We start from the raw sequence: 18,076 nt of genomic DNA, 5'->3' as shown, positions 1-18,076 counted from the left end.
GGTTTGACGGTCCCACATCCTCGTCGCTACTCATAATGAGGATAAAAAACTTATAACCTGGACAACAAATTTAATATTCTATTGGCATTCTTCGTCTTATCTCTCTTTCTCTCTCTCTCTCTCTCTCTCTCTCTCTCTCTCTCTCTCTCTCTCTCTCTCTCTCTCTTTACCTCACATTCTCTAGTCATGTCCAATCCCCGCACACCTCGGTCTAGAGGTGCACGGAGATTAGAACCACCGGGTTATAATCTCGTCTTTATTGGTCAATACCTATATTTGTGGGTACAAGAAATCTAGACACCCACGTCTACATGATACTGCATGTAGTGGACAAAATCCCTATGCCTCTTCTCTAGCTGTAGCACTTCACTTCATCTTAACATCTTTTCACAGTAGATCTTTTCACTGTTCGTCTAACTCTAAACCCTAAACCGTAAGTAATTCTTGCGTGGACTCGATCTAACGTAAATAAGCGTAAATCTAAATAAACGTAAATCTAACTAAAAATAAAGCTAAATCTAATTTAACGTAAGTCTAATGACTAGAGGTTGTCTAGATGGTCATTGTGTCGGGGATGTAGTGACTCTTGCCGCCCTGAAGATCCACCTTCTTCCCTATCTTCTGAAGACATTTCACCAGTACTTTTGGATCGACGGAGCCCACCATGAGTGAAGGCAGCAATACCCTATATTCCATTGAGGGCTTTCTTCACCCGCTTCATGCAGGCATCGCAGTCTATGGAGACCCGCATCTAATCTAATATAACGTAAATCTAAATCTAGCTTAAATAAACATACATCTAGTTAAAAATAAACCTAAATCTAATTTAATGTAAGTCTACATATAACCTAATCTTTAACGTCTTTTAAGATAGTTTCCTACGACGTTATAACTCTCTTCTTCCTGTGTGTGTGCGCGTGTGTGGATGTGTGTGCCAATAAAAAGAGATAAATGGTATAAATTTTCTATCACCCATGCCAAGTATGATAGATTGATTATGCCATTTCTCTCTTGAATAATAGGTCTTCAGTTCAACTCCTCGTCGGCTAGATCTTTAGGTCTTTTAATTTTAATTAGTTTCCTACGACGCTCCCTTTCTTTTCCTCTCTCAATGTGTGCGTTTTTTGTTTATGCATGTTCTCTCTCTCTTTTCCTCTCTCAATGCGTGCGTTTTTTGTTTATGCATGTTCTCTCTCTCTTTTTCTCTCTCAATGTGTGTGTGCATTCTTTGTTTATGTATGTGTGTGCGTTTTTGCACTCTCTCTCGCTCTCTCTCTCTCTCTCTCTCTCTCTCTCTCTCTCTCTCTCAAAAACACTATGTGTGTGTGTGTATGTGTGTGTGAGAGAGAGAGAGAGAGGGAGAGAGAAAGAGGGGAAGGGAACATGAGAATGAGGAGAGGGAAGGAGCATACCTGGCTCTCCTTCCTCTCCTCGTGTGTGTGTGTGTGTGTGTGTGTGTGTGTGTGTAAAAGAAAGAGAGAGAGAGAGAGAGAGAGAGAGAGAGTGAGGGAGAGCGTTACCTGCTCTTTGCTTGAGGGCGCCGAAAAACTCAGATCTGAGATCTGAGTTTTTGGGCGCGCTCGGTTATTTTTTTTACCCCAGCTGGCGTCGCTATGAGCGTCGCTATAAGCGTCGCAAATTTACAAAGAAATTTGCGACGCTCATAGCGACGCTTATAGCGACGCTCATAGCGACGCCGGGAATTTTTTTTTTTGAGCGTCGGTGTGTGAGCGTCGCTAATGTGAAGAGCCTCTTGTAGTGATTGAGGTTTCATGGATGAAACTTTAGTGTTTTCAAATGATCTTTTAAAGTGAAATTGAATGTGATTTGATGATCCTCTTATCATAATCTCAACTACGAAAACAAGCAATTTCCAAGCACGATAGGAAAGAGGGTTTTTGACTTTGCTGTCATGAACGCTCTTTGATTCTCTATCATCCTTAGAAAGAGGGTTGGTGCATTAGGAAAAATATGAACCCTCTAGGGGCCCTTTGGGATTAAGGTTAATTAGAGGCCAGCCAACGAGAAGAGGGTGGTGGACACACTCTATGCCCTCAAAAATGTAGGGGGACAAAGTAGTCTTACACTTTTTAAATGGGCTCTTACCTAATGAGAAGGTGGGGTGGGGGGGCGTAGGAGGGGGGGGTGGGCAATATGGAACCTCCAACTTCCCTCCTTTTTGATCCGGTTTTGAAAAAATCCCAAAAATTTGAAATTTTTCAAAAATTTCAAAACTCAAATTTCATCTTCTAAAAACCCCCCTAAAACTATTTTATGATCAAAAAAGCATTTTTTGATCTCAAAAAGTCAAAACGTGCATCCAAAAACCCTAAAATTCAAAATTTTTAAAAAACTTTCAAAAAATCTTTTTTTGCTATCCAAAGCTCCCCCAAAATTAGTTATTAGGCAAAAAGGGATTTTCTCTCTCTAGAACCCCTTTTCCAACCCCTCCTTGGTTGCAACCATCACACTCATCCTCTACTCCAACACTCTCTCTCTTTACACCATCTCCATTGCTGCAGCAAGGAAGCTCCTCTCTCCTCCTCTACCACCTTCCATTGCCACACCAAGCAAAGCTTATCCACCTTCTCCTCCCAGTGCCACACCAAGCAAGGCTTATCCACCTTCTCCTCCCAGTGCCACACCAAGCAAGGGTTGTCCACCTTCTCCTCCCATTGCCACAAGGGTTGACCATTTTCTCATATCACTTTATCATACCTACATTGTAGCAACAAGCAAGGTTCTTCTCCTCCTCCTAGTTTGCTTTGATCAACCATGGCCAACTCTACTTCGCAAAGGCGACCAAAGGATGAGGTCACAGCACTTGCATGCCACAACACTAGAGGTGTAGATGATGAGTGGGTGCCACAAGAGTTCACCAAAGGTGCTTGGGTATACATGCAACCATCTGCTGTTTGCCCTCATCGTGTGCGGAATCGTGCAAACTTGGATCTTCATTGGAAAGGAAAGCTCCTTGGCTTCAAGAACCGCAAATACAAGGGGACCATAGCCATTGTGCAACATGTTTTCTCAATGTCAACCATGCACTTGCAACAACCACCTCGATTTCCAACACATTGTAAGTACATGTTTTGAGAATACAAAGCTAGGTGTGAAATCACAGTGTAATGTTATTATGGATTCATACTTAACATTTGTCATGCATTTATAGTCATATTTCCATCCACGTTGGTGGAGGAGCAGCCACTACGTGGTCTCTCCGGCACATTCAATGCTATACATGCGGATATTGGAGCAATAATGTTCCCGCATCTTTGCCCAACCAAACTGGTTCAAAGAAGGATTTTCTTCTATTCTCACTCCTATATTGTCCCTACTTCTACACAAGCATTTGGAACGCTTGAACCCATCAAAGTAACTTCCTTATTAAGTATGGAGTGGCCGGTCCCAGATTTGTGGTCGGTAGCATCTTTCAAGCAAAAGATGATAATGGATGTTCAAAACTCTTTGAAATACTCTAAAGCTTCTAGGTCTGTGGGCTTGAGCTGGTGTTTGCCTATTCATTGTTTTGTGCACATTTTGAAAGAGTTTGGATTTGTGGAGACTACCACAATGCTTGTATGTAAAGATGCGCATTACGAGGAATTAGGAAGGCTTTTAGAAGAGGACTGGGGTTTTGTGGAGGGCATGCACAACGGGGACCGGTACTGTTGTAAGGTTGGAGCTTCAGGTATTGGAATGCGCTATTTGAAATCCCGCACCTCCTTGTACATACGATTTCACTATGATCATTGGATGTGGAAGCTTGGAGTGTGGACTCCCTTACAGAGTGTAGACGGCGCTATTGCAAGCTTTGACGTTGCAGTGAAGATGCCCAACGATGCTTTGGAGGCAGTCCAAGTGAACAAGCATTGGACTCTCAGTAATGTTCGAGAACATTTGGTTATTATGGGTTTTGAGGCCCTTCAACAAGCACAATTTCGTTTACAAGGTCACAAGGTGAGAATCCTTCCACCACATTTTCAATACATCATGGTTTGTCGATCATTAGATGCTTATTGTTATGAATGTCCGCAGATTGGGAAGAGAATGGAAGACAAATTGAAGGTCGAGGAGGACTGGGGGATAGATGGAACTATGCTATCAATCTTATAACTTTGTAACTCTTGCAATTTTCATATTAATCCCCGCTGCAATTTTCATATTAATCCCCGCTGTAATCAACATGATTTGCTTCGGCAAATCATGCCTTTGAATATAATTTTTTGCATTGGGATGACAAATCATTTTTTGGTGAAAGTGCCTTTTTTTTAATGTCTTAAAAAAAGGATACATTATAAAAGGGGGGCCACCTAACTCATTCACTATTTTCACTTTTGCAACTCCTGAGCTCCTCCACTCTCTATCCACACCCCAGGCTAAACATGGATGCTGCCACAGCCTCTACATCTGTACCCACATCCACCCCTTTGTCACGCTTCATCCTCTTCCTCGAGGACACCAAATACAAAGGGAAGTTGGATCTCCACACCTTTTTTACTCGTCTTCCCGACCTTGACGCCACAGTTGCCCTTCACATGGATGCATTTGAGGAGATTTCTGCGTTCATGGAGGAGCACATCATAAAATATTCTGTATCTATCCCCCCACATACAGGGATCTGGGTGCCTTGCGATCTTTTGCGCTATATACACAAAGGTGATCGTCCATTCGCCAAGCGGTTGCAACGATTCCAAGAAATTGCAACCAATGCAGGCCATTACTTGGACGAGCAAGCCCCTGGGGTGTCAGCGCTCAAGAAGCGCAAGTTGGGGGTGGAGTACCTTTCTCGGCTCGCAACATTTATCTTCTTGGTGAGCGAGGAACCTAATTTGGAGGAGCTCCGCTTACCACACCTTCAAGTTGGGTCCTTTATCAAGGACACCAAGGAGCAGCAGTTTATCCCCATGAACCCTACAGCGGAAGGAAAAGCACACCAGCTGGAGTACCCTAGGGGTCTTGAGGAAGTGGTTGAGAAATCCATAGTTGCGGCTGGCCCTAGTGACACTCCAGTGCCACTACCACTGACGGATGCGGCTATCCCAGAGGTAGAAATTAGCCGCTTCTCCTTAGTGTTAGTGGATAGGGAGGAGTTTGTGTTCCTGCATGATTTGGAAAAAGCATTTGGCCTGCGCATGGATGAATGCTTGAGCGTGCTATGCATCAGCAGCAAATGTCCCTTAGACAATACGCCAGATGTCCTAGAAAGCAAGCTCTTGCCAGATGGGGACTCTGTTGCTGACACTATTGCATTTGTATGTGCGGAGGTCCTGGCAGCAGAGCAGTTGCACGTGGCTGATGAAGATTTCCAAGCCACGCAAGCCAAGGTTGAGGCTGCTAGGATGCCTATGCCATTATGCAACCTCCCATCTGATGATCCAAAGCTTGTATCTGTGGTGCATGGGACCATTGACTTGGATGCAAAGGGCAACAGGGAGGAGGATGACAAGGAGCAGGAGGTAAACTGTACCTAATTTTCATGTTACTATTTTATCCTTCGTTGTCTTTTTTCTCAACCTTCATCGGTTTATGACAGGATGTTGTGGAGGTTGATGATTTTGCTGCAAGGACGGGTGGCAAGCGGACGGGCTTTGGACCTCAAGCTTCCCTTACGCATTACCTCGGACAACTCCCCCCTGGCGATGTGGCCATTATCCATAATGAATTTACTCCCCAAGCCCATTTTATGACTTGGTCGTTAAAAGCTTTGAGCAAGTTTTTGTGTTTGAGTACCATTGCTCAAACTGCGCATCAAGTGTTCCTAGTGCGTAGATCCCTTGTATGCACAGCGTTTGGCACTGGCTTTCGTGGTAAAGTGCTTGCCCAGATAGGGATACATGCTTCCATTGGCTCAACTGACCCAAATGCCATAGCGCAGTCCCTCTTGACTGGGGAGTTGCCTTACGTGCAAAATAGGCGCCAGGAAATGGTCAAAAAAATTCTGAACTCCTCAGATACATGATGTAAAATCACCGTGCTAGAAGGAATAAAAAATATTTGAAATTGTCTTTCTATATTGCAAATTCTTTTCAATCTGATTTGTCAATCTTGAAAATTGTTTCAATTGGTGATATGAATTGTTTTTTGACTTTGTTATTTCAAGGTATGTAATTGAAGTCAAATTGAGTATAATTGTGATTTTTAAGTACCCTAGGGGGTTAGATAAGCCTACAAGCTGCAAAAAATGCCTGGCCACAAGGGCGCGCAAATGGCCCATCCATCAGTTTTGGATGGGCCATTTGCGCGCCCTTGTGGCCAGGCATTTTTTGCAGCTTACAGGCTAATCTAACCCCCTAGGGTACTTAAAAAGCACAAATTTATTGCAATGGATTGGTTTTGCCGCATTCATTTAAATGCAACGTTTTTATGGCAATTCCAGTATATGTTCACACTCAAGGACACTAGAAAAGCTCAAATCAATTATGAAATGAAGTTTCCAGCAAACTATCACTTGCTTTAGTTCTACCTACTACACCCTTGCACCAAAAAGTCAAATTACATGGGACACTTGGTTTCTTAATATGTTATTTGTTTTGATATCTTATAAGGAATTCAAAGCTTGAAATGACCAAAAAAAAGGTGTCCATAAGGATCCATATAAAATATTGATGCAAAACCAATCCATTGCAATAAATTTGTGCTTTTTAAGTACCCTAGGGGGTAAATTGGCCTATAAGGGGCTAAAAAAGGCCTGGCCACAAGGGCGTGCAAATGGCCCATCCATCAGTTTTGGATGGGCCATTTGTGCGCCCTTGTGGCCAAGCATTTTTTTGCCCCTTATAGGCCAATCTACCCCCTACGGTACTTAAAAAGCACAAATTTATTGCAATGGATTGGTTTTGCATCATTCATTTAAATGCAACCTTTTTATGGCAATTCCAGTATATGTTCACACTCAAGGACACTTGAAAAGCTCAAATCAATTATAAAATGAAGTTTCCAGCAAACTATCACTTGTTCTACCTACTACACCCTTGCACCAAAAAGTCAAATTACATTGGACACTTGGTTTCACAATATGTTATTAGTTTTGATATCCTATAAGGAATTCAAAGCTTGAAATGACCAAAAAAAGGTGTCCATAAGGATCCATATAAAATATTGATGCAAAACCAATAGGTTTTAGTAAATTTGGTTATTTTAAGTACCCTTCGGGGTAGATAAGGCTACAAGGGGCAAAAAAAGGCTTGGCCACAAGGGCGCGCAAATGGCCCATCCATCAGTTTTGGATGGGCCATTTGCGCGCCCTTGTGGCCAGGCCTTTTTCTGCCCCTTGTAGGCTTATCTACCCCTAAGGTTACTTAAAATGCACAAATTTACTGAAATTGACTACAATTACATACAGAACTTGAAATTACAAAGATAATAGACAGAGTAGACACAACTGTTGATCATATTGTCATTGGAAAGTCAAATCATTACAAAGATAAGGGTGTGCAATACAAAAAGAGGGGTAACTTCGGCTAATGCTCGAAGTCTCGTCGCAATCGTCGTGCAAGCTGCATATCTTTTGGCTGTATTGTCACTCGCTTTGCATGAATGGCACATAGGTTGGTATCTTCCAACACTGAAATGATGTGGGCCTCTGCAGCTTCTTGAATAGCCTCTAGCGCTATTGCTTGCATTCTATACTAATTTCCATAGCTTTGAAGCACTTCCTTCACAGTGCGAGCAAAGGGGGCGCGTCGAATCAAGAGCTCCGTCATCTTCTGGTAGTGGCGGATTTCTGCAAATGCCCTTGCTATTTTTCGGCGTCGCTGCGGTTGTCTTGGGGGCACTTGCACATTTGCTGGCGGGCGGCGTGAAGGCTTCTTGAAAAACTTAGACTTGCGTCTGTTTACATGCTTAGGGGTTGGTTCTGCAGCCTGTTCTGATTCTTCCTCTTCCCTTGGTTGCCGATCTTGTCGTGTGGGGAGAGCTCCCTTGCCTTGAGGCAATGTCTTCCCCCCAATGGCCACCCGGTGTGTGCGCGGTATGTTTTCTCGCAGCCATGGTGGCTCACTCTCTGATTCGGTGTCTGTATTGACCACCCGAGTCCTGGATGGTCCTGCTTGTGATTGGGGGCGCGACGGCTGCTCCCTATCGGACTCTGATGTTTGCTGGCCCTCTGCTTCTCTCCAGCGCTGGGCACGTTGCTTCATTCTCTTTCTAGGTGTTATATCTTGAGGAGGTGGAGATTCAACAGTCCTTCATGACTCTCGTGCCCTACCACCATGCCCACTACCAGAAGAGTTCCTGGAACGGCCAGGTGTTCGTGGCCGTTTTCTTGTGCCTTTAAGCCATGACGGCTTCTCACATCCTTGGAGGGTGTTTTTGTTGGCAGACGGATGCTCTTTCGCGGTTTGTTTGGTGCGCGCTATTTCATTGGTAAGAGCTCACTTGTTCTTAAGAAATGAGTGATTTATGAGAGCATGCAATATTTATAAGGGCCCATTTAAAAAGGGCCCTGTTCACACTAATTTTTTTTAAAGAAGTATTATTTTTTAAATAAACATGTCGCTAAGAGTTGGACCCTGCGTTCACGTTTAGTGACTCGCGCAGTATCCACTTTGATCCTTGTCGTACTCTGCATCGCCGCCATGCAGCATGCTTGGTGGGACCTTGCGACATTTTCCACTTGTTGCTATGCTCTTGACGACTCCATTTGCGCACTTCAATAGCAATCTTGGATTGTCGCGCACGCTCCATTGTGAGCTTACGAGCAAATGTTGTGCGAAAAAACCAGTTGAACATCTCCTCCAAATAATTGGATTGCACCATTCCACCACCATGTCGAGTATTTTTGAAGTACACTCCCCTTGCTCGATAATGGGACTTCTCCATGCCTTGAGTGCTAAAAATTTCAAGCGATCCATACTTGTGCATAAAAAATGCACCATGCGCAAACAAGATATGCTGTTCACATGAGCAAACGATCCACATTAGTAAATAAAAACAATCCCTTGTAATGAATACACCATGAATGACTTACCATGTAATGTGTGATGTTATTTTCACCCCAAGAAAGGGTGAAGACCTTGGTAAAATCCGCCAAAGCTTCTTGAAATGATTGCTGTTGTTCTTCTGTTGTGCTGTTAAGGCTCATAAGCTTGACCATTTTATCAAAATGGGCCCAAACTTGCTTGCGCTTGTTTGCAAGCTCGCCATTTGAATCATTGTCAGTAGTAGCTTTGCATAACTCCTTCCAAAGCTCCCAAAGGTTACTTGCCTGCTGGTTGGAGCTGCTTTGAGCATCATATCGACTTGGCTTTCCTTGGGAAACTTTCTTCAAAAAGTGTGTAGCTTTTTGTCCACTCATTGACACTTGTTGAGCAATTTCATGGGCCTCCCCTGTGTTCTTTGCAGCAACTATAGACACATTTCCACCATGACAGCCAATGGAATTCAAGAGTACCTCCACTCTTTCGATCGCTTCCTGGGACTTTTCCAACGGTTTCATTGTGAAAGCATAGTCAATGTGGAGCTTCAATAGCCTATCAAAAATACGCATGAATGCGTGTAATGTACAAAAATGTACATTCGATAGAGGAAATCGAAAGATTGGACTCCAAGTGTGGTCCTTTTGATCACGGTCTGGGGCATTGAGCATGGGACATCTCAGAATAAACGCTTCCCATTCTCTACCTTCATCTCTGACATCATGACAATCTAACCCTTGTTCTCCATGCCCTTGCCATGGAAGCATGTAACTGGCCTTTGCAGTGCTCTTATGTGATTTTTGTCCATTAGGTTTGTACCCTCGAGTGCAAAATGGACAAGGCATGAGAGAAGAAGCCCCTTGTTTGCATCCAAGCAAACACTTTATGGTCTTCAAATCCACACCTAAGTGCCACTCCACATCATAACTACCAAAGCCCTCAATCTCCAACTTTTGACCTGCAATTTGGGAGTGTATTACTTCTGTGATCCATGGAGTTCTCTCAAAAATCCACGAAAGTACTCCATTGGTCTCTTTGGGCACCTCAATAGCACCCAACCACCAAATGTCTTTCTCTGATTGCACGCTAAAAGATAGGGTGGGATATGGCTCGACTGAATCCCTTCGCTTGGTTTGCAGAAGGGCCTCGTTCATTAGAGTGACACTTAGCCTCTCTAACCTTCTGCCTTTCACTATTTGACACTCATCGAGTTTCAGCACAAAAGCGACTTTTGTGCCAAGCACTACAAAATAAATAGTGCTAAGACCTTAAACTTCAGCTTCTATGAAAAGAATAATACCAAAGAAAAAAGTAAAGTGTGTCACCTTCTTCAGGTAACTCGTAAAATCTAAGCATGGCTTCTTGAAGCCTTCTAAGATCCACGAAAATATTGTTCCACATTGTGTAAGGAAAGCCCTTATTCGAAGGTCTTATGGATTGTTTCTTACCTTTTCCCCTTGTCTTTGTTGCGCACGAAGCATAAAGGGAAGTTGGCATTGTGTCCTCAATGTGTAGGTATGTCCCAATGTGGGAGAACACATCTTCGTTTGTGGCCTTCTTTGCGAGCTTGATCTTGTGAGGAACGGGAAATAGGTTTTCCACAATGCCATGTTCTTTGAGGGCATCCTTTAGGAGTTGAAAAATAGCCTGATAGGCTTTGGTGCTGATTCCAGCCTCATCACAAGCTTGTTGAACGTCATCATCATTAACCACATTTCTTAATTTACGCATAAGGTCCTTGGTGACTGCATCCTTAATGTGCTTACCTCTAGGTGATTGTAAGATAGAAATAACGTCCTCGGTATTGAAACAACTAGTGAGAAGGTTGACTCGATTATCTTGGCTTGTTCCACCGCATGCCTCCTGGATGAAGTTTCTAGCAACAAATAAACATAAATGTTAGAAAATAGTGTGAAGTAAGAATGTAGCATGCAAGTAAAGACCAAATCACCTTGTGGCTGTAACTCGTCGTTTGCGTGCTCCTCCGGAATGTGCAAGAGTTTCAATGGATGAATACGGGCGTTTGCGTTCCCTTGCACCAAGGGGTGTTTCTTTCAAGTATGTGATGGTGTTGGTAAGCTACTGGATGTGGGACTCCTTTTCTTGCATTTGTTGTTCAAGACTTTTAACTACCCTCTCCGAAGAGGCAACACTCTCTTGTAATGCCGTCGTCTTGAGGTGAAGAGCTTGACATTCGTGCATCCACATATGCAAAGAAGCACCTGCACCCATACACAGCCGCTTGCAATAGCCTAACAAGCCTGCTTCTCCCCTCCCAAGAAATTGAAGAAATGTGGAAACTATCAAACGGTGGATGGAAGCGGCTTATAGGATCGTAAGGGTAGAAATGGCCATCCACCCAAATTTCAACATTGGTCTCACAAGCGGTGCGACGTTCCTGTGATGACCTTTGATCACCTTCACTAGTGGTCTTCGGTGCAAATGCCGTGGGTAAGCGAATATGTATGCTTTTGGTGTGCGGAGTACGTGGTGGTGGAAGCAAACCATTTGTGATGTCCGTGAGCACCATGGAAGCTGTTGCGTGAGGAAGCAAATGATGAAAAGATAGAGGGGGAAGGGTAGAGAGGCCAAGCAGGATGGGAGGAGAGAAGGAGGGAGGGAGGGGAGGGAGAGATTGGGGAGGAGGAGGAAGGTAGGGGCAGAGAGGGAGAGAGGAGGGAGGAGGATGAGAGAACAAAATGTTTATTACTTTTTGGGGGAAAAGATTTTTGAAAAAATGGACTTTCTAAGCTTGTGGGTTAAAAAATGGGTCAAAAAATGATTTTTGGATATGTATATATGTTGGGAGGGAGTTTTAAGTAAAAAAACAAATAAAAATGAAATTTTTTTAAAAAAGTCAAATTTTGACTCTTTTTGACCCACGGAATTGCTGATGTGGACACACCCCTATGCTTCCTTCACTTTAAAAAAGGCTAGAGAGAGAAAGCAACCTTTTAGGTCCACATCCTACATTTGTCTAAAAAAAAGGCTAGAAAAGCCTACTCAAAACTACCTTCTTCAATGCCCTTGCCCCCTAAACCCCACACAACATTAGCCTTAATCCCTAAAAATTAGGATTCCTTACAAGGCCCATGCAAGGTTCATATTTCTCCTAATGGATTATCCAAAAATTATTTTTCACAAAGTCTTTGTGACTCTCATTACGAACTCTCACAGCCAGAGGTTTTGCACCTTCCTAGCTAGACCGCACACATTCCGACATTTCTGGTGAACCCAACGTGAAGTTGTTGGGCTGGGAGTTTGTGAATTGATCTAGAAACTTTGTTAACCATGGATGAAAATTAAGAAACACATGGGATGCACTTTGATCCTGCAGTCATGCAGATGTTTCAAACATTTTCCAGGTACATGCAGTAGCAACAAGCAGTGGAAAGTTTTGAGCTAGTTTGCGTCCCAGAGATCAGAGACCATATTAGGGAAATTCAAAATGCTCATGGAAGAAATTGGGAGGAATTCAAGCTTGCTCTAAAAGAAGACTACTTTATGGAGGACTTTGAGAGGGTGACCAAAAGAACTTTATTAGATTGGGTTGCAAAGCCTAAAGAAGGGATTTCTGCTACAGAGCTTCTCAGAGAGTTTGAGCGACTCTATACTCAACTATCACAAACTGAACAAGCTTCCTTGGATAGGGAGAAGGTAGAACTTTTCCTACAAGCAGCGGGCAAAGAAATTGAAGAAAAGTTAGAGCTTCTCTTGGAAGACAAAGATGCAGAGCAAGGTGGAATGATGTACAAGATGCAGTCTCCTTGTTGGCAAAAAGACAACGCAGAAGAGACAAAATGGTGGTGAACAATGGTGCTCCAATTCCTTCTATTACTGAGAAGCAGCTAGAACCTGCTATTGTAGATGCTAAGGATGATGGGTCTATGCTTGAAGAACTTGTGAAGGGCATACGGGAGCTGAAATTAAAGCTAGCAAGACTTGAAGAAAAGAGGCAAACGTCTGGACAGTCATCAAGTCAAAGACCTCAAAACAGAGAGGGATTTGTAAATAGGTGCATCTGGTGTGACAACCCAAACCATCCAAGAAGGGATTGTGAAAGCTTCAAAGATGCCTTGGGTAAAGATCTTGTCTTCTTTAAAGAAGGGAAGATACATCTTAGTGAAACAGGGAAGCCCTTGGCGACCAACTTTGGCAAAGAAGGGATGAAAAAGCTAGTTGAGGACATGGAAACTAGTCATGCTATCTCAATGGTTAAAGCAGCAACATTTGGCTTAAAGGCTGGTCAGATCATGCTCAAAGGGTCAAAATATATTGAAGACGTGAGTGAGGATGGTGAAGATTTCTGGCCATTGGCGATAAAGTAAGCTATGAAGGGAAAGTTGACTAAAGAAGTGTTACATAAAGCATGAGATTGTATCCATCTTGAGACTGGGTGGAATGAACCCGTAGATGCTTTTTCAGTTCATGCCTACATTCCAAAGTGTTGAGGAAACAAGGCACTTGTTTTAGGAAAAACGCAGGAGAGAAAATGGGGATGAAGGCCCCTCAAAGAGGGCTACTAGAGGTGGAGGGAGAAAGGATCCGAGTCCCTCTCAAGAGCCCATGGCAAGGGAGCCTCCATCACAAGAAGTACCAATGAGAGATGCTGCATCAAAGGAGAAGCAAGATAAAGAAAAGAGCAAGGGAGAAAGCCCATCATACAAGCTACAATCAAATATTGAAGCTGCCACAGATTTAAAGAAATTTTTAGAGGAAAGGATCTTAAATAGCAAGGTGGAGTTTACATTGGGAGAAGTCCTTGGCATTGCAAAAAGAGAGTTCCACGAGGAAATCATTGATATCATAAGAAGGAAGCGACAAGCTTTAGCGGAGTCTATCCAATCATAGGCTGAAGAGAGTGCTTCAAAGACACATGTGATATAAGTACAACAAATAGATGAAGATGAGAATTTTGTAAGCTGCTACCAGTCTTCGGGCGGCAAAAATAGGCATGTTAAATTTGAAGATGAAGATGAAGATGAAGCCACTCATAAGAGCCACTATTCTAGAAACCATTGGGCAAGGGCTACAACAAAAACCTTGGTTAAGGTGGGAGATCTTGAGGAGCCTTATGTGGCCTTGATAGACCATTGTTCAAAGATTAACCTCATGTTCAAGAGTCTCTATATGAAGGGAAAGTGGCCAATTGATACTAACCATGGGTGGATGATTAGGGTTGCAAACAACTCATCCGGGGATCTCTATGGTGCTTGTCCAAATGTTAATGTAACCATAGGGGATGTGAAAGGTGAGAAAAATTTCTTTGTTCAAGAGATGTCAAGCTATCCTCTAATCCTTGGACAGCCATACATCAGCGCAGTGTGAATGGAGACAAAAGTATTGGATGATGGATCTGCCTATGCCAGGGTCAAAAGCAAAGATGGAAAACGAGATGTTTAATTCTTGACAGTTTGTGTTGGCCATGAGCAAAATCGTGACAGCTTAACGGACCATTCTCTACCAAAACCAAGCAAGGAGTTTCGAGATCAAAAGGAGATGAGGTGTTTTGGCCGAGTACCATTGTAAAGCGGGAGTGTAGTGGTACAAAAAGAAAAAGGTTCTAGCCTGATCCAAAGGGAGATGAAGCTTTTTCTACAGGTGCCTTAGTAGCAAAGAATGTATCAGTATCTTTCACAAAGCTTGGGACAAAAACAATATGTAGATAGTGTACATAGAAAATACAAAAACCATAATTTGCTAGATGAAGACGAGTACATTTCAGGTGTTTTTGAGGAGGTTTGTTTTGTAGATACTATGGATGATCTCAATGCTATAACATGTTCTAGTTTCTAGCAAGGAAATGACCTTGTAAAAGTAGCTTCTATGGACATGTATAGAATCATTGAGTCTTTCAAAGATGAGGAGCTCTTCAATGTGCAAAAAGATCTAGAAGTGCGAGGGGAGACGAAGTACAAAACTATAGCAAAGAAGGTGAAACCAGTGGAATTGCCTTTGCCTACAAATTGCAAGGAAACGATGGATCACGCTTCTTTGCAACCTAGTCTCCGAGATCCAAAAAGAATTGGATACAAGTTTACGCAAGAGTCATTGAAGATGTTAAAAGTTGGAGGCAATGACTGCTTGAAAGAGATTGAAAGAAAATTCTTTGAACAGACACTCTACAAACATGAAAAAGATTTTGCATTTGAGCCGCATGAGATAGGGTGTGTGGATCCATCTATAGTCAAACCAATGGTAATATTCGTTGTATCTCACGTGCCTTGGAATCTACGACCAATTCCAGCACCAAAGGCACTCTTGCCAAAGCTTATAGATTTACTCAATGGAAAGATAAAGATGGGGAATTTGGAACCTGCATGTGCCCCCTACTCAAGCAGATGGTTCATAGTACCAAAGAAAAACAGAGCTCTACGTTTCATTCAAGACATGCATCCTGTCAACAAAGTCACAATCAGGAATATGGGTACAGGGCCAATTATAGATGAGTTTGCAGAAGCATTTGCAGAAAGGGCAATATATTTTATGGGGGATTTGTACTCAGGGTATGATCAGTTCCAACTAGTGATAGCCGTTTTTCGGCTTTCCATAATTGCCATAGTAAGCTACCTCACCCTATCAAATCACTCAAACATTTTGGTTATCCCTACCATTTCACTATACATAGGCGTGTGTGAGTTAGGGGACTTTCCCCATATCTTCTTAAAAACCCTCAATTAGCTAGTCACTGGGCTAGTTGAGCCAAAAAAATAAAAAAATATAAGTATATTATGACCCATTTGTGTGTAAATATTTTATTGTATATAGGGCCTAAATAAAATGATTTTTCATAATTATTTTGGTATTTATTTAAATATTTATACTTATGGTGTGTTAGTTATGCTATGTACATTGACTCACCATTACCATATTTTTTCTTACCATTTTGCATAATCTTTATTCCATATAAAAATAATTTCATGCAAGCTTCTCTTATTTTTGGTGTAACTCCATCCCAACAAAAATCCAAAAAAAACTAGTTTTATTTATGTGTATATTTTTTCACTATTGTGATTTTTTCCTCCCTACATCTATTCTTTATTACTCTCATAAATTAGACCACAAAAAATATTCATCTTTTTATGGTAGACTTATAATGAGAGAGATTTATTTTGACCCCTTTATATTTTTTCCACCTATATTATTTATATTTGACATGTACATATTTTTTAGACCCCTCAATATTTGATTTTCTTTGTTGTACTATTTATTTATATCATGATCTCAACAATATCTTCAATTATGGACCTACCAAATAAGGTCAAGGGTATGTGGAATGCATGCATGCACCATGGGGAGCTCACTCTTGGAGGTATTCAAAAGAATCATCCAAAGAAGGACCTCACAAGGACCTTGTGCAGTGGAAAAAATAGTCGGTTTTGCTGAATTTTTAAAGATCACATGCTCCCCGAATTTGAAAAGGTGATACAAACAACAGTTGTAGCTCGTGAGCTGAACTTTCACCTCAAAGTTTTTCATATTTTTTTGAGCTACGAGCTGTGAGTTATGATTTTATTGGTGGACCCCAGTTTGCCCATGCTATGCAGCCACACTCCCTCTTCCACTTTATCATTTTCCTCTTTCACACACACTCCTCACTCTCCTTCCCACTCCCACACCTGCAACTCCCATGTCCTAATTCACCCTCTTCACCATTGCCACATCTCTCACACCTCCATAGCCTTCATCCTCCATTTCTACACCCTATGTGTCCCCCTTTCTCTCTACATATATGTCCATATTACCATACTCTCTTCAGCTTTGTAAAGAACTTCAAAAAATCAGCAAAAATCCAAGGATAACCTCTGCAAATGAAGTCTTTTATCATGAAGTTTCCAAGGTTTGAAATAACATAGCTTCATCGACACGCGCTGCTTTGCCATGCTGACTGCTTCTTCTTCTGGTGTTGTAAAGAGGTGAATGTCAACTTCTCCAAAGCTTCAACCTCTCTTTACAAGCTCATCCCTTCTCTAACTTTTCTCATCATATATCTCACCATTTGGTGAATTATTTTGTAAATATCTTTTAGTGATAATTACTAACTACTAACCACTAACCTTATTGTAAAATGCACCCTCTACTAGAGTAGGCACTCCCAAAATATTCACTCAATCCTCTCTCCTTTCATCCTCAATAATTCTCTTCCGTGGAGCCCACATCCATGTGACTCAAAGGACAAGAGAGACCCACCCTCATTAAAAAAATTAAAAAATGCATAATCTTTTATTCATTCAAATAAACTTGATTAGGCCTAATCCTAATCGAGGCTTCTAAAACCTATAAACAGAGCCCTTCTCTCCCTTGTAAATAATCCCATGATCACACTACACCACACCATTCTCAACACATAACACACCACTCTTCAAGCCTAGTTGTGTAGAGTGTGTGCATTGTGAGTGCTCTATTCCATCACTACACATAGGTGCATGGAGAAGCTTGAAGTTAGTTATGCCATCTAGAGGAGTGGAGTGATAGTATACTCTGCAATCACACTTGTAGCCTACTCTTGTCCATAAATAAGATTCATAGTTTTGGGTGCAATTGTATGCTGCAACTACGACTCTTCTCTCCAAATTGACTTGATAAGTTGGCTCATCAGGTGGTTGAAGGTATATTGTCCTTGAAGTTTGTTGTGCCATTTCATGCTTGGTGGTTTGAGGTCTTGTTGAATTGTTTACCAAAACTTTCAATTGTAAGAGGGTGCTCAGTGAGAGGGCTCCCGTGACCCTAAGACAATTTTGGTATTGGCAACAAGGTCAAGTTTTGTGTTGTCTCTCTATTTCTCATCAAGCTTTGTGTGCATCTAGTCTTTAAGGCTAAGAATGAGTTGCTCAAGTTGATTTGTGCTCTTTACCTCTCTTTCGCGTGGTGAATGTTTGTGTTTGGTGTGTGTGGCTATCTTGCATTCCCCTCTCTTTGTGCGTTTGAGTAAAAGGAGATATCACGTGCGTCCTAGTTCGCATCTACAACTAGGTGGTGCCCATTTTCTTGTTTGGTTTCTGGATGTGGGTTGTTGTTGTCTTTGATTGTGCTTGCCCCAGCCCCAATTGAGCAGCACGGGAGCCTCGAAGGGTGTTTAGAGGCCGCTCTTCTTGTTGCCCGCCCCGGACCGCCTCACTAGCAATGGAAAGCAGGGACTTGACTACCATGAGAACACC

Source organism: Adiantum capillus-veneris, chromosome 9, assembly GCF_014529385.1.
Source record: "Adiantum capillus-veneris isolate H3 chromosome 9, ASM1452938v2, whole genome shotgun sequence".
In the NCBI taxonomy this organism is placed as follows: Eukaryota; Viridiplantae; Streptophyta; class Polypodiopsida; order Polypodiales; family Pteridaceae; genus Adiantum; species Adiantum capillus-veneris.
The sequence above is the reverse complement of the archived record's forward strand: the minus strand, read 5'-3'. Positions refer to the sequence as shown.